At 48.4% G+C, this 23,413-nt stretch overlaps 1 pseudogene; it reads left to right on the top strand.

The window, feature by feature from the left end:
* The first annotated feature begins 15,141 nt into the window (after positions 1-15,141).
* LOC135051541 (5S ribosomal RNA) lies at positions 15,142-15,259 on the top strand (annotated as a pseudogene).
* Positions 15,260-23,413: the final 8,154 nt, after the last annotated feature.

The raw sequence follows: 23,413 nt of genomic DNA, 5'->3' as shown, positions 1-23,413 counted from the left end.
AGCTTAGGAAGAAATTGCTGACGAGTTCTGAGTTCAGCTCTATCCTCATGAAAAACAAAATAGGGGCTTTTGTGAGACAACGCCCCCAGTTCGGACACACACCTTGAGGAAGCAAGGGCCAACAGTGTAACAGTCTTCTACGTAAGAAACTTAACGTCAACCTACTGTAAAGGTTCAAACCAGTCCGATTGCAGAAACTGCAACACCACGTTAAGATCCCAAGGTGCCGTGAGAGGCACGAAGGGCGGTTGGATGTGCAGAACACCCTTCAAGAATGTCTGAACCTCAGGGAGGGAAGCCAATTGTTTCTGGAAGAAAATGGACAAGGCCGAAATCTGGACTTTCAAGGAGCCCAAACGTTGGCCCACATCCACACCTGACTGTAGAAAAAAAGAGAAAATGTCCCAGTTGAAATTCCACTGCAGGAAATTTCCTGTTTTCACACCACGAGACATATTTTTTCCAAATATGGTGGTAATGTTTTGACATTACCCCTTTCCTAGCTTGGATCAGGGTTGGAATAACCTTGTTCGGAATGCCCTTCCGGGCTAAAATCTGACGTTCAACTTCCATGCCATCAAACGTAGCCGCAGTAAGTCTTGATAGATGAACGGCCCCTGTTGCAGAAGATCCTCTCGCAGAGGTAGAGGCCACGGGTCCTTCAGGAGCAACTCCAGTAGATCCACGTACCAGGCCCTTCTCGGCCAATCTGGAGCAATGAGAATTGCTTGAACCTTTTCCTTTTTTATTCTCTTGAGAATTCTTGGGATTAGTGAAGGAGGTGGGAACACGTACACCATATTGTAAACCCATGGAGTCACCAGAGCGTCCACCGCCACTGCTTGTGGGTCCCTTGAACTGGAACAATAGCGCTTTAGCTTTTTGTTGAGACGAGAGGCCATCATGTCTATCTATGGAATTCCCCACTGACTTGTTAAGTACTCGAACACCTGCGGGTGAACGCCCCACTGACTTGTTAAGTACTCGAACACCTGCGGGTGAACGCCCCACTCTCCTGGATGGAGGTCGTGTCTGCTGAGGAAGTCCGCTTCTCAGTTGTCTACTCCTGGATTGAAGATTGCCGACAGTGCCACCGCGAGTCTTTCTGCTCAAAGAATTTTTGTTACCTCTGAGATTGCAGCTCTGCTCTTCGTTCCGCCCTGTCGGTTTATGTACGTTACGGGCGTCACATTGTATGACTGAACCTGAATGGCTTGATCTTGAAGAAGATGCGATGCCTGTAGAAGGGAGTTGTATATGGCCCTTAGTTCCAGTATGTTGATCGGGAGAATGGCTTCTTGACTTGACCATTTTCCTTGGAACTGTTCCCCCTGAGTGACTGCTCCCCAACCTCTGAGGCTTGCGTCTGTGGTTAGCAGAATCCAATTTTGAATCCCGAACCACCGACCCTCGGTCAGGTGAGAAGTCTGGAGCCACCATAGTAGAGAAATCCTGGCTTTTGGCGACAGACGTATCCTCTGGTGCATGTGAAGATGTGATCCAGACCATTTGTCCAACAGATCCAGCTGTAATGGCCTGGCATGAAACCTTCCGTACTGCAGAGCCTCGTAAGAGGCTACCATTTTCCCCAGAAGGCGAATGCACAGATGCACTGATATCGGGTTGGTTTTAGGACATCCCGCACCATTGACTGTATTACCAATGCCTTTTCCAACGGAAGGAACACCTTTTATTCCTCTGTATCCAGGATCATTCCTAGGAATGGAAGCCTCTGTGTAGGTTCCAGGTTGGATTTTGGCAGGTTCAGAATCCACCCGTGATCCTGGAGAAGTCTGGTTGAGAGGGCAATGCTGTCCAAAAACCTCTCTGTCACGATCCGGGTATCTGGACGCCATTTCTTACCCATCAGATGCCTCCTAAGGCTGGCTCAGCGCTCCAGGACCGGATCCCATCTGTTATCCTGATGTGTACATTCCTGTATCCTCTCCTGTCACTCTGGGACGCTGTCACAGTAAACGCCATATTACACCTGGCATGGCGTCTCCCGCGGCCTCCGCCGCCGTCCCTGAACTTCTGCATGCAGAGTGTCTGAGTGGCGATTACGTCAGCCGCGGCCTCCGCTGTGTCCGCGTGGTTGGATGTGCATCTGTCAGCCTGGCGCCTCCTGTCTCCGGTGGCCGGCGCCGCCATTACTGTTTTCATTACCACATGGATTACAAACCAAACTTCCCTCCAAGTGTCTGCATGGGCGCAGCCATCTTGGATTCTGTCAGCTGATCATTTCCACCAATCTGTTCTCAGTATTGATAATCTGCATAATTGCCTAGCCAATCCCTTCCTTGCTGCAGGTATAAATACACTGTGCCTGAGCAAGGAAGGCGTCAGTGCTTTGGTTGTCAAACCTAGTTCCTGTTTGTCTCTCTCCTGTGATTGTCTTCCAGGTTCCAGCTCCTGTCTCAAGACTTCCACCATAGAGACCCGCACCAGCATTCCACCTGCGGTGTAGCCTGACTCTCCAATCCATTGTGGATTCATCTGTTTCCAGCTACAACATTACCTGCTTCCAGCTCAGCTTCCAGCAGAGTACAGCTTCTCTTAAAGGGCCGGTGTCCTTTCTACACTTTACCACTCTCCACCGGTATTATTATTTCTCCGCTCTCAAGTTCTACATTTCAGTTCATATTTCATCGCTCCCAAGTCCATTTATTATTTAACTGGTTCCAGCCAGTATCCACTCCGTGCTAACAACAGTCTGGTTCCAGCCAGTATCTTCAGCAACCCAGCTTTTCCTGGAACACCAGCTGGCACAATCCTGGGTTATCTCCATTGCTACAGTCGGGCCTGGTAAGGACTTTCCATCTAGAAGATTATAAGAACTATCTCACACTACCAGTGCCCTGTGGCTCCTGCCATCCTGTAGTACCCAGGAACTGTATTTATTCTTTGCTGACTTTTACGTTTTCTTTTACTGCTGCTGTGTTGCGGAGTTGTCATAATAAACATCATTGACTTTTATCCAAGTTGTCGTGGTCACGCCTTCGGGCAGTTATCATTCATGTTACTTACATGTCCAGGGGTCTGATACAACCTCCCAGGTTCCGGTACATCTCAGCCCCTACAACTGAGGCTGCCTCCCGTCAGCTCAGGCCCTCAGTTGTGACAGTAAGCACTGACCTAATGAATCCAGCCGGAGACCAGGATCAAGCGGCCAGGCCGATGCAAGAACTGGCAGCCCGACTAGAACATCAGGAGGCTGCACAGGGCCACATCATCCGCTGTCTCCAGGATCTCTCTACTCGGCTGGATGGGATTCAGACAACTCTCCATGGATCAGGCGCATCTGGTGCGTCAACCACAGTGACTCCAGCTATAACCCCACCCACCTTACCCATTTCTGCTCCACGTCTTCATCTTCCAACGCCAGCAAAATTTGACGGATCTCCAAGATTCTGCAGGGGATTTCTCAACCAGTGTGAGATTCAGTTTGAGCTACAACCTGGCAATTTTCCCAGTGACCGTACAAAAATTGCCTACATTATTTCTCTTCTCAGTGGCTCAGCCCTTGATTGGGCATCACCGTTATGGGAGAGGTCCGACACCCTGCTATCTTCCTACACTGCCTTCGTGTCAACATTCAGGCGCATCTTCGACGAGCCAGGCCGGGTAACCTCAGCTTCATCCGAGATTCTCCGTTTACGCCAGGGGTCACGTTCTGTAGGACAATATCTGATACAGTTCCAGATCCTGGCATCCGAACTGGCATGGAACGACGAGGCCCTGTATGCTGCATTCTGGCATGGCTTATCTGAGCGTATTAAAGATGAGTTAGCTACCAGAGACTTACCTTCTAAGTTAGATGAGCTAATCTCACTCTGCACGAAAGTTGATTTACGTTTCAGAGAGAGAGCAACTGAGCGTGGAAGATCATCTGCTCCAAAATCTTCTGCTCCTCCTCCTCGTCAACTGTCACCATCTAAAGATGAGCCCATGCAACTTGGCCGTTCCCGTATAACTCCTGCTGAGCGCCGAAGACGTCTCTCCGAGTCTCTCTGTCTCTATTGTGCAGCTCCGTCTCACACCATTAATGCCTGTCCCAAACGTCCGGGAAACTCCAGATCCTAGCTCGCCAAGGAGAGGGCCGGCTAGGAGTAATGATCTCCTCTCCATCTCCTCAAGATTGTAATCTCCCAGTCTCGCTTCAAGTTGCTCAACGTTATCGGAACGTCATTGCCCTCCTTGATTCCGGAGCAGCTGGGAACTTTATTACCGAAGCCTATGTTAAACGGTGGTCCCTACCCACCGAGAGACTTCCTTCGTCCATTTCTTTAACTGCCGTGGATGGCAGCAAAATTTTTGATGCAGTTATTTCTTTAAGGACTCTACCAGTTCGTCTGAGAGTGGGAGTTCTTCATTCCGAACTTATTTCTTTTTTAGTGATTCCAAGAGCCACACATCCTGTGGTCCTGGGCCTTCCATGGCTCCGTCTTCACAATCCTACAATTGATTGGACGACTACGCAAATCCTGGCATGGGGTTCCTCCTGTGCTGAGACATGTTTGTTTAAAGTATTGCCTGTCTGTTCTTCCTCCCCCAGGTCGTCTGATGTTCCACCTCCTCCATATCAAGATTTCACGGATGTGTTCAGTAAAGCTTCTGCTGATATCCTTCCTCCTCATAGAGAATGGGACTGCCTGATTGATCTCGTTCCAGGGAAGGTTCCACCTCGAGGCCGAACTTATCCGTTGTCTCTGCCTGAGACGCATTCTATGGAGGAATATATTAAAGAGAACCTAGCAAAGGGGTTCATTCGACCTTCTTCTTCTCCAGCCGGCGCAGGCTTCTTTTTTGTAAAAAAGAAAGATGGTGGTCTGCGGCCGTGCATCGACTACAGAGGTTTGAACGACATTACCATCAAGAACCGTTATCCTTTACCCCTGATTACTGAGCTCTTTGACAGAGTTAGCGGAGCTACCATCTTTACAAAGCTGGACTTGAGAGGTGCATACAATCTCATCCGGATCCGTGAGGGTGACGAGTGGAAGACCGCCTTTAACACCCGTGACGGACATTATGAGTACCTCGTCATGCCCTTCGGATTGAGCAATGCTCCAGCTGTCTTCCAGCATTTTGTCAATGAGATCTTCAGAGACATTCTATACCGTCATGTCGTGGTCTATCTAGACGATATCCTCATTTTTGCCAACGATTTAGAGGAACATCGTTTTTGGGTTAAAGAGGTTCTGTCCCATCTCCGTGTCAATCATCTCTATTGCAAATTAGAAAAATGCGTCTTTGAAGTCAAGTCCATTCCGTTTCTAGGGTACATTGTGTCCGGTTCCGGACTAGAGATGGATCCTGAGAAACTACAAGCAATCCAAAATTGGCCGGTACCCTTAACCCTCAAAGGGGTCCAGAGGTTCTTAGGGTTCGCCAACTATTACCGAAAGTTTATACGAGACTTTTCCACCATTGTGGCGCCTATTACTGCTTTCACTAAGAAGGGTGCTAACCCGTCCAAGTGGTCTGAAGAAGCCATGCAAGCATTTCATCTTTTAAAACAAAGGTTCATCTCTGCGCCTGTTCTGAAACAGCCTGACATCGACTCTCCTTTCATCTTAGAGGTGGATGCCTCCTCCGTTGGAGTAGGAGCGGTGTTATCTCAGAGGGCTAAAGATGGCCATTTACACCCTTGCAGTTTCTTCTCCCGGAAGTTCTCCCCAGCTGAGCGCAACTATGCCATTGGCGACCAGGAGTTGCTAGCCATCAAGCTCGCTCTAGAAGAGTGGAGGTATCTGTTGGAGGGAGCTTCTCATTCAATCACCATACTTACAGACCACAAGAACCTTTTATATCTGAAAGGCGCACAATGTCTCAACCCTCGTCAGGCCAGATGGGCACTTTTCTTTTCCAGGTTCGACTTTAAACTCCAGTTCTGTCCGGGCTCTCAGAATCGCAAGGCCGATGCCCTTTCCCGCTCATGGGAGCAAGAAAATGAGTCAGAGTCTTCAGACAAGCATCCTATTATAAATCCGTTGGCATTCTCCACGGTAGGGATGGACTCTACGCCCCCATCAGGGAAAAGTTTTGTGAAACCGATGCTAAGGAAGAAGCTCATGCATTGGGCCCATGCTTCCCGTTTTGCCGGACATACAGGTATCCAAAAAACCCTGGAGTTTATCTCTAGGTCCTATTGGTGGCCAACTCTGAAAAAGGACGTCTTGGAGTTTATTGCATCTTGCCCAAAGTGTGCTCAACATAAGGTATCCCGCCAGTCGCCTGCGGGGCAACTGGTTCCACTATCTGTTCCCCGTCGACCTTGGACCCATTTGTCGATGGATTTTATTACAGATTTACCCATGTGCAACAAGTTCAATACCATCTGGGTGGTAGTTGACCGGTTCACCAAGATGGCACACTTCATTCCTCTCACCGGTCTTCCGTCAGCTTCCAAGTTGGCTCAAGTATTCATACAAGAGATCTTCCGACTCCACGGTCTTCCTGAAGAAATTATCTCAGATCGAGGAGTTCAATTCACAGCCAAATTCTGGCGAAGTTTATGTCAAGTCCTCCAAGTCAAGCTAAAGTTTTCCACGGCTTACCATCCTCAGACCAATGGTCAAACCGAGAGGGTGAATCAGGACTTGGAGGCCTTCCTCCGCATCTATGTGTCCTCCTCTCAAGATGACTGGGTTCAATTACTTCCCTGGGCCGAGTTCTGTCATAACAACCAGTATCATTCTTCATCTGCTTCAACACCATTCTTCACTAACTTTGGATTCCACCCTAAAGTCCCTGAGTTCCAACCGCTTCCAGCAACTTCTGTTCCCGCAGTGGATATCACCTTGCATCAGTTTGCCAATATCTGGAAGAGCGTACGATCAGCTCTGCTCAAGGCATCGTTCAGGTACAAGAAGTTTGCGGATAAGAAGCGTCGAGCAGTTCCTGCTCTCAAGGTGGGTGATCGGGTATGGTTATCCACGAAGAATTTGAGGTTAAGAGTTCCCAGTATGAAGTTTGCACCTCGCTATATCGGTCCTTTCAAGATTGAACAAGTCATCAATCCTGTTGCTTACAGACTCCAGTTGCCTCCCTTCTTAAAAATACCCAGGACATTCCATGTTTCCCTGTTGAAACCGCTGATCTTGAATCGGTTTCATTCCTCACTTCCTCCAACTCCGAAAGTCCAAACTCAACGAGGCGTTGAGTATGAAGTGGCCAAGATCCTGGACTCACGTCACCGTTACGGTCAACTACAATATCTTATTGACTGGAAGGGTTATGGTCCTGAGGAACGTTCATGGACCAATGCTTCTGATGTCCATGCTCCTGCCTTGGTCCGGAGATTCCATTCCAAGTTTCCTCAAAAGCCAAAGAAGTGTCCTGGGGCCACTCCTAAAGGGGGGGGGGTGCTGTCACGATCCGGGTATCTGGACGCCATTTCTTACCCATCAGATGCCTCCTAAGGCTGGCTCAGCGCTCCAGGACCGGATCCCATCTGTTATCCTGATGTGTACATTCCTGTATCCTCTCCTGTCACTCTGGGACGCTGTCACAGTAAACGCCATATTACACCTGGCATGGCGTCTCCCGCGGCCTCCGCCGCCGTCTCTGAACTTCTGCATGCAGAGTGTCTGAGTGGCGATTACGTCAGCCGCGGCCTCCGCTGTGTCCGCGTGGTTGGATGTGCATCTGTCAGCCTGGCGCCTCCTGTCTCCGGTGGCCGGCGCCGCCATTACTGTTTTCATTACCACATGGATTACAAACCAAACTTCCCTCCAAGTGTCTGCATGGGCGCAGCCATCTTGGATTCTGTCAGCTGATCATTTCCACCAATCTGTTCTCAGTATTGATAATCTGCATAATTGCCTAGCCAATCCCTTCCTTGCTGCAGGTATAAATACACTGTGCCTGAGCAAGGAAGGCGTCAGTGCTTTGGTTGTCAAACCTAGTTCCTGTTTGTCTCTCTCCTGTGATTGTCTTCCAGGTTCCAGCTCCTGTCTCAAGACTTCCACCATAGAGACCCGCACCAGCATTCCACCTGCGGTGTAGCCTGACTCTCCAATCCATTGTGGATTCATCTGTTTCCAGCTACAACATTACCTGCTTCCAGCTCAGCTTCCAGCAGAGTACAGCTTCTCTTAAAGGGCCGGTGTCCTTTCTACACTTTACCACTCTCCACCGGTATTATTATTTCTCCGCTCTCAAGTTCTACATTTCAGTTCATATTTCATCGCTCCCAAGTCCATTTATTATTTAACTGGTTCCAGCCAGTATCCACTCCGTGCTAACAACAGTCTGGTTCCAGCCAGTATCTTCAGCAACCCAGCTTTTCCTGGAACACCAGCTGGCACAATCCTGGGTTATCTCCATTGCTACAGTCGGGCCTGGTAAGGACTTTCCATCTAGAAGATTATAAGAACTATCTCACACTACCAGTGCCCTGTGGCTCCTGCCATCCTGTAGTACCCAGGAACTGTATTTATTATTTGCTGACTTTTACGTTTTCTTTTACTGCTGCTGTGTTGCGGAGTTGTCATAATAAACATCATTGACTTTTATCCAAGTTGTCGTGGTCACGCCTTCGGGCAGTTATTATTCATGTTACTTACATGTCCAGGGGTCTGATACAACCTCCCAGGTTCCGGTACATCTCAGCCCCTACAACTGAGGCTGCCTCCCGTCAGCTCAGGCCCTCAGTTGTGACACTCTCCCTGGAAGGCGCTTTTATCAGTAGGTCGTCCAGGTATGGTATGATGTTCACTCCCTGTTTGCGGAGGAGAAACATCATCTCTGCCATCACCTTGGTGAAAACTCTCGGTGCCGTGGAGAGGCCAAATGGCAGGGTCTGAAACTGGAAGTGACAGTCCTGCAGTGCAAACCTTAGATACGCTTGATGAGGCGGCCAAATCGGAATGAGAAGGTACGCATCCTTGATGTCGAAAGACACTAGGAATTCCCCCTCCTCCAGACCTGAGATCACCGCTCTCAGAGACTCCATCTTGAACTTGAACACCCGTAAGTACGGGTTCAGTGACTTGAGGTTTAAAATGGGCCTTACCGAACCTTCTGGTTTCGGTACCACAAACAGGTTGGAATAAAAACCTTTGTTTTGCAGGTGAAGAGGAACTGGAACAATGACCTGAGTCAGTACCAGTTTTTGAATTTCTGCTTGTAAGGTCGAACTGGCTTCTGGAGAAGCTGGTAAGCCGGATTTGAAGAATCTGGGAGGTGGGAGTTCCTGAAACTCCAGTCTGTATCCCTGTGCTATTAGATCTTTGACCCAGGGAACCTGGCATAACGTTGCCCAAATGTGACTGAAACAACGTAACTGGGCTCCCTCCTGCCTGTCTTCCAGGCAGTGTGTTCCACTGTCATGCTGAAGGCTTTGAGGAAGCAGACCCTGAGGCCTGTTCCTGAGAACCTGCAGCTGCGGGTTTTCTGGGTTTACTTCTATTCCCTTTGAAGGCTGTAGAAGAACCCTTGGATTTGCCCTTGAATTTAGCCGTACGAAAGGACTGCAGAGTTGGAGCAGAGTAGGCTTTCCTAGCCGGGATAGCTGCGGACGGAAGGTATGTAGATTTACCCGCCGTAGCCTTGGATATTAGCTTATCAAGTTCATCCCCGAACAGGACCTCTCCTGTTAAAGGCAGATTTTCCACTCCTTTCCTGTAGTCTGCATTCGCAGTCCACTGGCGTAGCCACAATCCCCTGCGTTGTGACACTGCCATGGCAGTGGTGCGTGAGTTGAGCACACCAATTTCTTTTATGGCTTCCACCATAAAGTTAACAGAGTCCTGGATATGCTGTAGGAGTAAAATAATATCGTCCCTGGTTAAGTAATCTAACCATCAATTAGGTTACCTGACCATTTAGCGATGGCCCTAGTGATCCATGCACAAGCAATAGTGGGTCTCTGGGCCACCCCCACCACCGTGTATAAAGATTTGAGAGTGGTCTCAATATTGCGGTCAGCCGTGTCTTTTAAGGACGCAGCCCCAGGAACCGGTAAGACTATATTACGTGGCAACCTGGACACCGATGCGTCCTCAATCGGCGGGTTCTCCCATTTCTTCCTATCATCTAATGGAAAGGGAAAGGAAGAAATCAACCTTTTAGGGATCTGAAATTTCTTGTCAAGGTTTACCCAAGCCTCTTCAAAGAGGGCATTCAATTCCTTTGAGGCGGGAAAAGTACCTAAGGATTTCTTTTCAGTATTAAAATAAGATTACTCCTCTACCTCCTCTGTCCTGTGAGGAATGTGCAGGACAGTTCTGATAGCCTCAATGAGGACCTGAATCTCCTGTGACATGACAGCATCCCCCCCACTCACCTCCACTTTACCCTCCTCTGGATCTGATGTTTCAGGATCAGTATCATCCTGCATGATTTGGGCCAGAGTATGCTTTTGTGGGCAAATAGCGAGGGCTTGAGACGCAGGCATGTGAGCTGAATCTTTATTTATCAGGTCATCCATAGACTGCCGTAAGAATTTTGTCTCCTCATTATGAGACAGTTTGGTGGAAATATTAGAAATCATCCCTTTTATGGAAGCTAACCATGGTGGTTCAGCCCCACTGGACTGGGAGTGAGCACTATCCTGGGTACAGGGTAGTGAGTCAACAGGGGATGAGAGACATTCCGCTGTACAAAAACCAGTCCCTGGACATGATTGTGAAGGGGGACACACACACACACACCAGGTGAAAACACAGTATATGTAGGCAGCATAGGTGTGCGCAGGCTGGGTGCCCGATCACACATGCCTGATGCAGCGAGCAGGCTGATTACTGTCCCCGCTGCGCTGCACCCTGTCAGGACTGCATTAGTGACCGGACACCTGGGTTAATCAAGGGTGCCACTGCCACGGGCTTTCAAACTCCTGGCTCCACTTCCATGTACAAAAACAGCATGATGTGACGTGATGACGTCATGATGCTCACACGCCCACCCATCACACGCCCACCTCTCTCCTTCTATGCTATGCCAACGCCAGCCACTGATGAGGATCAGCATGCAGCCAGCGTTCCTCTTAGGAAGACAAATTCAATATTGGCCGGCGGTCGGCAGCAGCATTGACGCGTCACTCATTTTTCCAGCAGCAGCAGTACTAGTCTGTAACTGTCAGTGTCAATGAGTGGCTGACTTGTAAATAAGCTGCTGCAGCTTGCAGGGGAAAGAGAGGGGGTGCCAGACCAGGCTAAGGAGGAGCAGTGTAATTGCAGGGAGTGCCATCAGGGGTGTTTGTTTGGTGCACATCACGACATCTGACAATGTATCTGCTTTATTAGGATTGGTACAAGGGTGGATATTTATATTGTGTTGACCGTCAATAGATGGTGCTAGACATACCCAAAAGGCGGTGCTAGACACACCACTCCGACGGTGCATCCCCCAATAAAATGTGCTGCGCACGCCCATGGTAGGCAGGGTTCTTCAGGGAGACACAAAAGTCAGAGCCAGCCACACAGCGCCCCTTTAGCAAAAGTGAAACTTAGCTGGGTCGCAAGAACTAACACCTCAGTAGTGCTTATAATCTTAACACTGCCCCCCCCCCCCCTTCACTAAGACCCCCTGGTACCGCTGAGGAGACTTGGAGTCCTTGTGGAGGAGCTGCGCTTCCCTGTGAATGCTGCTTGTATGAGCTGCAGAGGGAAACAGCGCTGGAGAGCTGTAGGATCTGCTCTGAGTGAAGCCCCGCCCCCTGTAATGGTGCGCGGCTTCCCGCATTTATTATTCTGGCCTGAGGTAATATAGTGTCCAACCAAGGGTTAAAACCCCTGTTAGATAGTTGTGGCCAGTGTGGGTATCAATGGCGGCTCAGTGTTCCCCTCACAGCGGGACACACTGCAGTGTGTGCCTTCTGTGCCCCCAGGAGCGCAGCCTGTACTCAGAGATGCGCTCCCACCCTTGTGCCGCCGGAGCTGTACTCACCACTCTTCTGTCTTCAGGCTCTGTTAGGGGGTGGCGGTGTGCTGCGGAGGGTACGCTGCGCCGTGGTGTGGCTTGCGAATGGCTCCCTCAGGAGCTCAGTGTCCTGTCAGCAGAGAAATGGGACCATTAACTCTAAGGAAGTTGGGCCGTTCTCCCCCCCCTAAGTAGTCAGACTGCTGCCAAAACAGACCTAACTGAAAAAAAAACAACATTTAAAATAAAGGTGGAAAATTCTTCAGGAGCTCTCCAAAGCGTGACCAGCTCCTCCGGCCACATTTTCTAAACGGAGTCTGCTAGGAGGGGCACAGAGGGAGGAGACAGTGCACACTATTGATTTCTTAAAGTGACCATGGCTCCTAGTGGACCCATCTATACCCCATGGTACTAATGTGGACCTCAGTATCCTCTAGGATGTAAGAGAAATAAATAATAGGATTTTGGTACTTACCAGGTAAATCCTTTTCTTTGAATCCATAGGGGGCACTGGAGTACTCTTGGGATATGGACTGGGCGTAGCCGGGAATGGCACATTTAAATATTTCAATTAGCAACTGGTTACCCCCTCCATACTCCCAGAGAGACTTCAGTATTTTTACTGAGCCGAACAGGAGCGACAGAGAGGATGAACCATAGAGAATTACATATAACATTATATGAACCTTAGTGAATTCCATCTAACATTACATTATATTTTTTTTGGTTTTTTTGTTTTTATTGTTTTTTTTTTGTTTTTTATGTTTTGGTTTTATTTTTTTTTATTTTTTATTTTTTTTCACATCACCTTGGCCTTATTCCCACCTATCATCTTTTCCTTTACAGTTACATCACTTTGTCCCACACCCATGGCCTCCTCATTTAGGGGGGCACCTCACATTATCTCTCATCCCCCAGTCCCTTCTCATCCTTCAGGTTCCCATGCACTTTCCCTTGTCACCCCTTAATTCATCAGTTATTCTACCCACCGTCCCCCTCATCTCACAGCACACCACAAGTCCATCTAACTTCCTCTTTACAATCCCCTCCAACTCACTCTCTCCCCCTCTTTTTCCAACCTAGGTCGTCCCCACAAATATTTCACATTATCCCCTTGCACCCCAGGCACAATCTCTTCCAGCACGTCCCTGTGAACCTATTATTAGTGTCACAGGCATGTCCTCTTCTTCTTTTTCTCTTTTCCTTTTCTCCTTGTCCTATAAACCTCCAAAGATCTGGAGTGTGCCGCTCACACGCTCTCACCTAGAGCACCCCAATTCCCCAATTTCTCTTTCCCTATATTACTTATTTTCTCTCCTGACCTCCTTCAATAATCCTATATCCCAACACTCCGGGCAGTATACACCTTTTAAACTTAGCTTTCAAGCATCACATATCATCTCTTTATTTGCATTCCATAATTTCCATATTTTTGTCCAGGTGTACCATAAGGGGCCACATGTCATAGTCGTCCTATTCCTATGCCCAAATCAGCTTAGCTAATGAAGTGCCCCCCCCTTTTTTCTCACAGCTTTTGCCATAAGCCTTAATACCTACCCGTAACACTGGCGTGACACCAATAGCGAGCACCAAAATACATATCTAATCTCTCATGGTATATAACATATCTATCTACCTCAATACCACTACTTAAGGTACTACCCAATACCGTTTCCTAACATAGTGCCGCTCTCCGCACTATGGTTATCATACTACAGGGTGATTTTTCATATCAACCCCTGGCATGCCCTCTTGCAATATGGCGCCGCTCCATGCACCGGGTTACCTTGGCGACAGGGAAGCTTTTATCGCGCATGCTTACTAGCGCAGCTTCCCTCTTTACCTTGATCCGATCACGTGCATGTGACGTCGGCAAGGAAGACGCTCCCACAGCCCACACACGTATCATCCCCACTAATCAGTAGGTACAATTTCATTGGCTGCTATACCAATTAACAAGGTTTTTAAACCTTATACTGAGATTGCTAACACGAGATCCCGGAAGTGAACAAGCCCAACGGGCGAAACGCGTTTTCCACGGATCCCAGCAGGAGATTCTTCCATGGAGGTTCTTCTGGTCACCATTGATTCCCGGATTTTGACACCATGAGTATCATTCTTAACATTCATATCTTTATGGTGACATGCGTATAATGTACTAGATATATTAGTGTTTATAACATTTGGGATTTCCCCTTTTCTTCATCAATCCTTATGTATGTAGGTTAACTAACCTGCTGCACACTAATACCCCTTTCACATCGCACAAATAACCCGGTACCGACACGGCATATTGCCGTGTCGAACCGGGTCAGTGTGCGATGTGAAAGCACACTGGCCGATTTAGCGGGTCGCCTGACCCGGTAAATCAACCCGGTAAAAAAGAGGGGTTTTACCCGGGTTGATTACCGGGTCAGGTGCGGTGTGAATGGGAGCCGTGTCGATGCGACACGGTTCCCATTCACAAGATAGGGAGAGGCGGCGCTGGAGATGAGCTCATCTCCCGACGACGCCTCCACCCCCGCCCCTGCTGCTGCTGCGCGCTCCGTTGTTATGGCAACCGACCCGGTATATTGCCGGGTCGGAAAGCCAGCAGCGGAGTGCAAATGCCGGATCCCACCCGGTAAGTACACGTTTGTCTTACCGGGTAGGATCCGGCATTTGCAGTCTGAATGCAGCATAACACTAACATTTATCTTTATGGTGACATGTGTATAATGTATTAGATTTACGAGTGATTATAACCTTGGGATTTTCCCTTGTTTTCAATAATCCTCATGTATATAGGTTAACTAACCTGCTGCACATTCTGTCACCAGCTTTCACCTGCAGCAGTACATTACACTGTTCCTATATCAACAGTGAATTGATATCGGTGCCCAGGTGCACTGTCCTCATATCAACAGTGAATCCGTATTACTGTACCTATAGGTGCTTATGCACTGAACATATCTGACATCTGTATTGTGATTCACTAATTTACCTGACACCTCTTCTAATTTTTCCATATGTAGATACTCCTTCCCTCTTTCCTGTACAATCTTTTTTTTCCTCTTTTTTTCCTTTTCTTTTTCTTTTTCTTCTTTTCCCTGTTTTTCTTTCCCATCTTTATTGGCCCACCCCCTTTTCAGTGGACTCTCATCCACGATCCAATGGTGACTGACTCACCTTGCCTAACGTGGAAAGCAGATCCACACATTTACCAGACTCCATTTTTTCTATCATCTCATTCTCTCACCTTTCTCATATAGGTGCACTCTCATTGGTAGATAGCCTCTCTACTATCATACCCCGCTGTCAATGCCCGATCTCGTCCGATCTTGGAAGCCAAACAGCGGTGGGCCAGGTTAGTACCTGAGAGGAGACTCCCTGGGAATACCTGGTGTTGTAGACAAGGATATTCCCCTTCATTTCAAGGGTGGACACCAACAGCAGTATCACCATGATTCACTCCTTCCCTTTCCCCCATCCCTCTACCCAATCTGGGTCTTCTCTTTGTTTCCTCTCCAAGTCTCACATCTACCTTTATACATTCAGGAATGTATACGATATGTTGACAAATTGTGCCATATGAAAAACAGGTGACCATTAATCTGTCCAGTATTGACCCTCTCAGTGGGTTTTTAAAGACAGCATTTTGGATCTTCCTGCTTGGTCTTATTAACACAGAATTTCTGTGCTGGTCAGGAGTAACGGTTGTCAGACTATCAGGTGTCTGCAACCTTTCTAATATGTCTTATGTGACTATTCAGACCAGAACATTATATATTTTTTTCGCATATTTTTTTCTTTTGATATAACTATTAAAAAACCAAAAAATCTGGATCTCAGTGGGATACTATTTTAATTAATTGTTAATTAAATAAATATATATTTTAAATATCTTTCTGATTCGTATCTGAAGAATATCTTTTCTTTCTTCTCCTAAAGAGTGCGCCCACACAAGAGCTTTCTTTCTCTCCAGTTTTCAAGTACATTATAATATAATGGTCAACACTAAAGTTGACACATAACGTAACTGATAACTATCAGATGACACCATAATAGATATCACCCTAACATCGTGACCATTGGTGATACTGTGTTACCATAAGATCCACTGAACTTAGCGCACCAAAAAGCGTACTGATGGTCATGCACAGATGACCATGTCGCAGCTCGTTTAAGATGCGTCGTAGGCGCTCCATGACCTGCTGCCCCTGACGTTCCCAAAGAACGTGTGGAATGGTCTGACACTGACGTAGGCGGTTGTAGCCTGACCATGACGTTCCTAAGAACGTGTGAAATGGTCTGACCCTGATGTAGGCGGTTGTAGTCTGCCCATGACGTTACGAAGAACTTAGCCTATGATGAAGCTAAATCTGACGTATGGCATAAGGTCTGCTTGGAAGCTGGCCAAGCCATCTTACTACATAATAGAGACCAAACCATGTGTCTGTTTTACGTACACTTGAGGTTTGGACTACATCAACGCGTATAGTGCGTAACACATCTAAAGTAACTGAAATTCCTGAACCGTCTGATAACACAGGAACTACGATTGATTTAGTGATGTGTAACATCTTTGGTCAGAACAACGGAATTTGTACGAAGTTCCGCTCTATGATGATAAAACACCAGATACGGTGGGTTGGATGACAAAGCACCCTATGTTAAAACACGTCTTGCTGATGCCACGGCTAAGACAACCTGTTTTCCAAATGACTTAACCTCCACTTGATGCAAGGGTTCAAAATATGAACATTGTACCAAATCTAACTCAAAGGCCGTCCTCTGAAGACACCTTGCAGGAAGGTGTGTACAATCGGCAAAAGAGCGAAACGCCTTTAAAGGTAATTGACAAAGCAAAGACTTTTGCACTTTGGCTTTTAGTCCTCCACCTAACGCAGTCTGTAAAAAAAATTAAAACAAAAAAGACTGTTAACCTGAAAGATTATGTCGGAACCTTCCGAGCTTCACACCAACCTATATAGACACGCTACTGAGCTGCCGTAACTGGCTTCTTAGCCCGTAACATGGTTGGTTGAACAAATTACAGAACGTTCTCTCTGCTGAAGAGGACGGTTATAAGAACTACCCCGTCAAACGCAGCCACGTTAAATCGGGGTAAAAGAACAAACCTTGTTGTAACAGGTATTCACGTGGCGGAAGCGGTCAAAGCTCGGCTGCGAGTAGGTCGCGGAGATCCGAGAACCATGCTCTTCCAGGCAAATGCGGCACCACTAGTCTGACCGTCGTGGACTCTTGTGTGGTCCGCTTTAGCAACCGTGGAAACAGCGGAAACGGTGGATACAGATGCACAAAACTGTGCGGCCACACCATTGTGAGAGCATCCACTGCCACAGCCTCTGGAGCTCTTGTTGTGGCCACAAACTGGAATGTTTGATGACTGTTGACGACATGCCATTAGATCCCTGGGTAATTCCACTGCTGGACCATCATCTGGAACGCTTGAAAAGCCAAATCCCAGTAGCCTGGATGAACATTTTGACAGCCACATAAGCTGCCTTCCAGTTGTCCTTCCAGAACAAACACTGGCGACAATATCACCTGGTGACAGTCGACCTAATTGAGGATTCGAGCCACCTTCCGCATGGCCATGCGACCTCGAATTTCTCCGTGTCTCTGAGATCGGAGCATGTGCACCGCTTGGTGCAGTGCGTTGGAAATTGGCCTGAGTACTAGGTCAGTTAATTGACAGCAATCTTCCGTGATCTGACCAGAGACTCTGAAGTTGACCAGTTTGGACCACAGGTCCTCCAACCTTTGAGACTCGCGTCCGTTGCAAGAATTATCCAATTGCAGACGCCGAACTTTCTCCGTGCGGTGAGATTGTGTACTTGTAGCCACCAGGGTAGTGATACTCTGGCCCTTGGAGACAACCGCGTTGATGAGCAGCTCTCCAAAGTACGGAACTGTTATCCCTCTCCGGGATCTGAGAAGTACTATCATAACAGCCTTTACTTGTGACTACCCAAGGCGCCGATAAGAAGCCAAACGGTAGCGTTTGAAAGCAAGAAAGTTTTTACAGCAAGCCATAAGTAGGCCTGATTCATCTAAATATGAGATCCATCGTAATCCGGTACTTCTGCGGATCCAACCTGTAGTCACCGACTGCAAGTATTCCATGACGACTCTCTAGCAAACGACGCACTGTCTGCAGGGTCAGTATCGGACTGACAGTCATCCATTTTTGGAACTACCCCAAACCGAAATATAACCGCGACTTGGGTGTTGACTGCGGTATCAAACTACTGAGACTACTAGAGCCTGTGTCCTCTGCAGGACCGCCGACTTGTCCTCTGACCTAGGCAGACCTGTCTTGCCAATGGCAATAAAGGGAAACTGATGACTGGATTTTACCAAACTGTGAATCCAACTCTGCGGATACACCCAACTGTGGATGTCCACAACTGATGATTGGAGTAGCTGGAACCCCATTATGGCACTGTCTTGTCAGTGACTTAGGTGTAAAAGCCACTGAAAACCTGGTTAGAGAGATCTGGAAGTAGGTGGCAGTACCATAACTGTAGTCCACCACATGTTCTGTGTATGGCTGCTCCTGTAGCAGGGCGCCGAATGAACTGAGGCATAAAGACAATATCCTGAGTAGTTCCCTTCAGGAATTGCGTATACAATGATAGGAAAACAGATTATCCTCTGCTAAAAACAAGTGTCTAAGACAGGACCAAACCCCTAGCTCGTGCCACAACTAGTGAAGCTAAAAAGCGAGTACAAAACCGGCCGACGGCCACAGAAGCTGTAATCAGCGATAAGTGTAAGGTGTTCTTCTTTGTAGGGCAACGTGAACTGGAGTGCCATGCCACTACAGCCTTGTTAACCCAAACTCCCCCCAAAGCAGAGCGCAACCACACCCCTACTGCTGTATACTGTAAGGTATGCTCCGACGGGTAATAAAATGTCGTAGGCTGAAACTGACAAGGTATAACAGTTTGAGAACCTGACGTACTGGCCTATTGGGCTGGCGGTGAATTGACCGCAACTAATCTAGCTGAAACAGTCAATTTACAAGACAAATAAGCACACTATGTCCCTTCAGGCAGTACATGCGCCCGCATCCGCAAAGGTCCGCCCGTGCCCGAATTTGTCCGACATACAGTTTGACCAACTTTGCAGCGAAGCTGCTTGTTTGACTTTGCATTAGACTGACTGATTATGTACACCGAGCAGCCAGTACAGAAGGACAGACCCGTACCGGGACTTAGTACCACGTAAGTAAAGTGTGTATAAATCTGCATTACAGTGCACGTGTGCTTGTACAAAACAATTAAAATTCCTAACAACACCTCGGCTCCTCCAGAGGCTGAGTGTAGTAGGGCAGTAACTGCCTGGGAAGAACCAGGAAGTAATGTTTAAAATGGTGTCCAGCCATGTGCTTGCTTATTGCAAGAATAGTAATGTTATCTGATACACCACACTCGATATACACATACATGTACAATATATCACACAAACAGACCTCTGTAAATATATATATATTCATATATATATTCATATATGTACCCACATACACACCACCAGATAGATAGATAGATAGATATATATATATATATAATTGTGGCCCCCTCACAGGATTAATAGCCTGAGCTGTTTGCTGCCTAAACGCAGCTTAGTTATTGGGGCCTCCCTGCGGGCATTCCTCACCCCCTTCCTCCTGCAGCGTTGGACCACGGCAGCTATGAGAGCTGTCCGTGATCATTGCAGACTTACCCCCTCCCTGCTGCCTTCCCTTGAGCTCCGTGTATTGAGTGGACAGGAGCCGGGGAGCGGCGGTAGTAGGGACCGGGGAGCGGCGGGACTGGAGCGGCTGGTGGCCGGAGCGGATCTGCCGGAGATTGGGGAGCGGAGTAAAGAGCGGGCCACGGCAGTAGCTGTCCGCGGTCCGCTCTCCCTCCCGAGCCGCTGTGAATCCGGAAGTGAGGACGGCATCGGAGATGCGGGGAGCAGCGAGCGTCCCTGCGGTAGTGTCGGGGAATGCTCGCTGGCTCCCCCTGCAAGCGCCCAGCGGTACTGGCTCTCCCCTCCCGTGATATTACCACAGTGCTGGCGGCTGTGACCGGAGAGCTCAGTGCGTATCCAGTCACTTGCCCACTACCTCCCTGCTATCCAATAAAGAAAGGAGGCTCTGCTTTGGTTGTGGGGAGAGTGTGGCAGGCAGCACTCTCCCCATAAAAATAAGAATTTACTTACCGATAATTCTATTTCTCATAGTCCGTAGTGGATGCTGGGGACTCCGAAAGGACCATGGGGAATAGCGGCTCCGCAGGAGACTGGGCACAAAAGTAAAAGCTTTAAGACTACCTGGTGTGCACTGGCTCCTCCCCCTATGACCCTCCTCCAAGCCTCAGTTAGGATACTGTGCCCGGACGAGCGTACACAATAAGGAAGGATTTTGAATCCCGGGTAAGACTCATACCAGCCACACCAATCACACCGTACAACTTGTGATCTGAACCCAGTTAACAGCATGATAACAGAGGAGCCTCTGAAAAGATGGCTCACAACAATAATAACCCGATTTTTTGTAACAATAACTATGTACAAGTATTGCAGACAATCCGCACTTGGGATGGGCGCCCAGCATCCACTACGGACTATGAGAAATAGAATTATCGGTAAGTAAATTCTTATTTTCTCTGACGTCCTAGTGGATGCTGGGGACTCCGAAAGGACCATGGGGATTATACCAAAGCTCCCAAACGGGCGGGAGAGTGCGGATGACTCTGCAGCACCGAATGAGAGAACTCTAGGTCCTCCTCAGCCAGGGTATCAAATTTGTAGAATTTAGCAAACGTGTTTGCCCCTGACCAAGTAGCTGCTCGGCAAAGTTGTAAAGCCGAGACCCCTCGGGCAGCCGCCCAAGATGAGCCCACTTTCCGTGTGGAATGGGCTTTTACAGATTTTGGCTGTGGCAGGCCTGCCACAGAATGTGCAAACTGAATTGTACTACAAATCCAACGAGCAATAGTCTGCTTAGAAGCAGGAGCACCCAGCTTGTTGGGTGCATACAGGATAAACAGCGAGTCAGATTTTCTGACTCCAGCCGTCCTGGAAACATATATTTTCAGGGCCCTGACTACGTCCAGCAACTTGGAATCCTCCAAGTCCCTAGTAGCCGCAGGCACCACAATAGGCCGGTTTAAGTGAAAAGCTGAAACCACCTTAGGGAGAAATTGAGGACGAGTCCTCAATTCTGCCCTGTCCGTATGAAAAATTAGGTAAGGGCTTTTATAGGATAAAGCCGCCAATTCTGAGACACGCCTGGCTGAGGCCAGGGCTAACAGCATTACCACTTTCCATGTGAGATATTTTAAGTCCACAGTGGTGAGTGGTTCAAACCAATGTGATTTTAGGAACCCCAAAACTACATTGAGATCCCAGGGTGCCACTGGAGGCACAAAAGGAGGCTGTATATGCAGTACCCCCTTGACAAACGTCTGGACTTCAGGAACTGAAGCTAGTTCTTTTTGGAAGAATATTGACAGGGCCGAAATTTGAACCTTAATGGACCCCAATTTTAGGCCCATAGACAGTCCTGTTTGCAGGAAATGCAGGAAACGACCCAGTTGAAATTCCTCTGTAGGGGCCTTCCTGGCCTCACACCACGCAACATATTTACGCCAAATACGGTGATAATGTTGCACAGTTACATCCTTCCTGGCTTTGATCAGGGTAGGGATGACTTCATCCGGAATGCCTTTTTCCTTCAGGATCCGGCGTTCAACCGCCATGCCGTCAAACGCAGCCGCGGTAAGTCTTGGAACAGACATGGTCCCTGCTGGAGCAGGTCCTTTCTTAGAGGTAGAGGCCACGGGTCTTCCGTGAGCATCTCTTGAAGTTCCGGGTACCAAGTCCTTCTTGGCCAATCCGGAGCCACGAGTATAGTCCTTACTCCTCTCCTTCTTATGATTCTCAGTACCTTGGGTATGAGAGGCAGAGGAGGGAACACATACACTGACTGGTACACCCACGGTGTCACCAGAGCGTCCACAGCTATTGCCTGAGGGTCCCTTGACCTGGCGCAATATCTGTCCAGTTTTTTGTTGAGGCGGGACGCCATCATGTCCACCTTTGGTTTTTCCCAACGGTTCACAATCATGTGGAAGACTTCTGGGTGAAGTCCCCACTCCCCCGGGTGGAGATCGTGTCTGCTGAGGAAGTCTGCTTCCCAGTTGTCCACTCCCGGAATGAACACTGCTGACAGTGCTATCACATGATTTTCCGCCCAGCGAAGAATCCTTGCAACTTCCGTCATTGCCCTCCTGCTTCTTGTGCCGCCCTGTCTGTTTACGTGGGCGACTGCCGTGATGTTGTCCGAATGGATCAGCACCGGCTGACCCTGAAGCAGAGGCCTTGCCTGACTTAGGGCATTGTAAATGGCCCTTAGTTCCAGGATATTTATGTGAAGTGACGTTTCCATGCTTGACCACAAGTCCTGGAAATTTTTTCCCTGTGTGACTGCTCCCCAGCCTCTCAGGCTGGCATCCGTGGTCACCAGGACCCAGTCCTGAATGCCGAATCTGCGGCCCTCTAGAAGATGAGCACTCTGCAACCACCACAGGAGAGACACCCTTGTCCTTGGAGACAGGGTTATCCGCTGATGCATTTGAAGATGCGATCCGGACCATTTGTCCAGCAGATCCCACTGAAAAGTTCTTGCGTGGAATCTGCCGAATGGAATCGCTTCGTAAGAAGCCACCATTTTTCCCAGGACCCTTGTGCATTGATGCACTGACACTTGGCCTGGTTTTAGGAGGTTCCTGACTAGGTCGGATAACTCCCTGGCTTTCTCCTCCGGGAGAAACACCTTTTTCTGTACTGTGTCCAGAATCATCCCTAGGAACAGCAGACGTGTCGTCGGAATCAGCTGCGATTTTGGAATATTTAGAATCCATCCGTGCTGTCGTAGTACTACTTGAGATAGTGCTACTCCGACCTCTAACTGTTCTCTGGACCTTGCCCTTATCAGGAGATCGTCCAAGTAAGGGATAATTAAGACGCCTTTTCTTCGAAGAAGAATCATCATTTCGGCCATTACCTTGGTAAAGACCCGGGGTGCCGTGGACAATCCAAACGGCAGCGTCTGAAACTGATAGTGACAGTTCTGTACCACAAACCTGAGGTACCCTTGGTGAGAAGGGCAAATTGGGACATAGAGGTAAGCATCCTTGATGTCCAGAGACACCATATAGTCCCCTTCTTCCAGGTTCGCTATCACTGCTCTGAGTGATTCCATCTTGAATTTGAACCTTTGTATGTAAGTGTTCAAGGATTTCAGATTTAAAATAGGTCTCACCGAGCCGTCCGGCTTCGGTACCACAAACAGCGTGGAATAATACCCCTTTCCCTGTTGTAGGAGGGGTACCTTGATTATCACCTGCTGGGAATACAGCTTGTGAATGGCTTCCAATACCGCCTCCCTGTCGGGGGGAGACGTTGGTAAAGCAGACTTCAGGAACCGGCGAGGGGGAGACGTCTCGAATTCCAATTTGTACCCCTGAGATACTACCTGCAGGATCCAGGGGTC

The sequence above is a fragment of the Pseudophryne corroboree genome, chromosome 2 (genome assembly GCF_028390025.1).
Source record: "Pseudophryne corroboree isolate aPseCor3 chromosome 2, aPseCor3.hap2, whole genome shotgun sequence".
In the NCBI taxonomy this organism is placed as follows: Eukaryota; Metazoa; Chordata; class Amphibia; order Anura; family Myobatrachidae; genus Pseudophryne; species Pseudophryne corroboree.
Note: the sequence above shows the minus strand (reverse complement) of the source record. Positions and strands in the feature narration are given on the sequence as shown.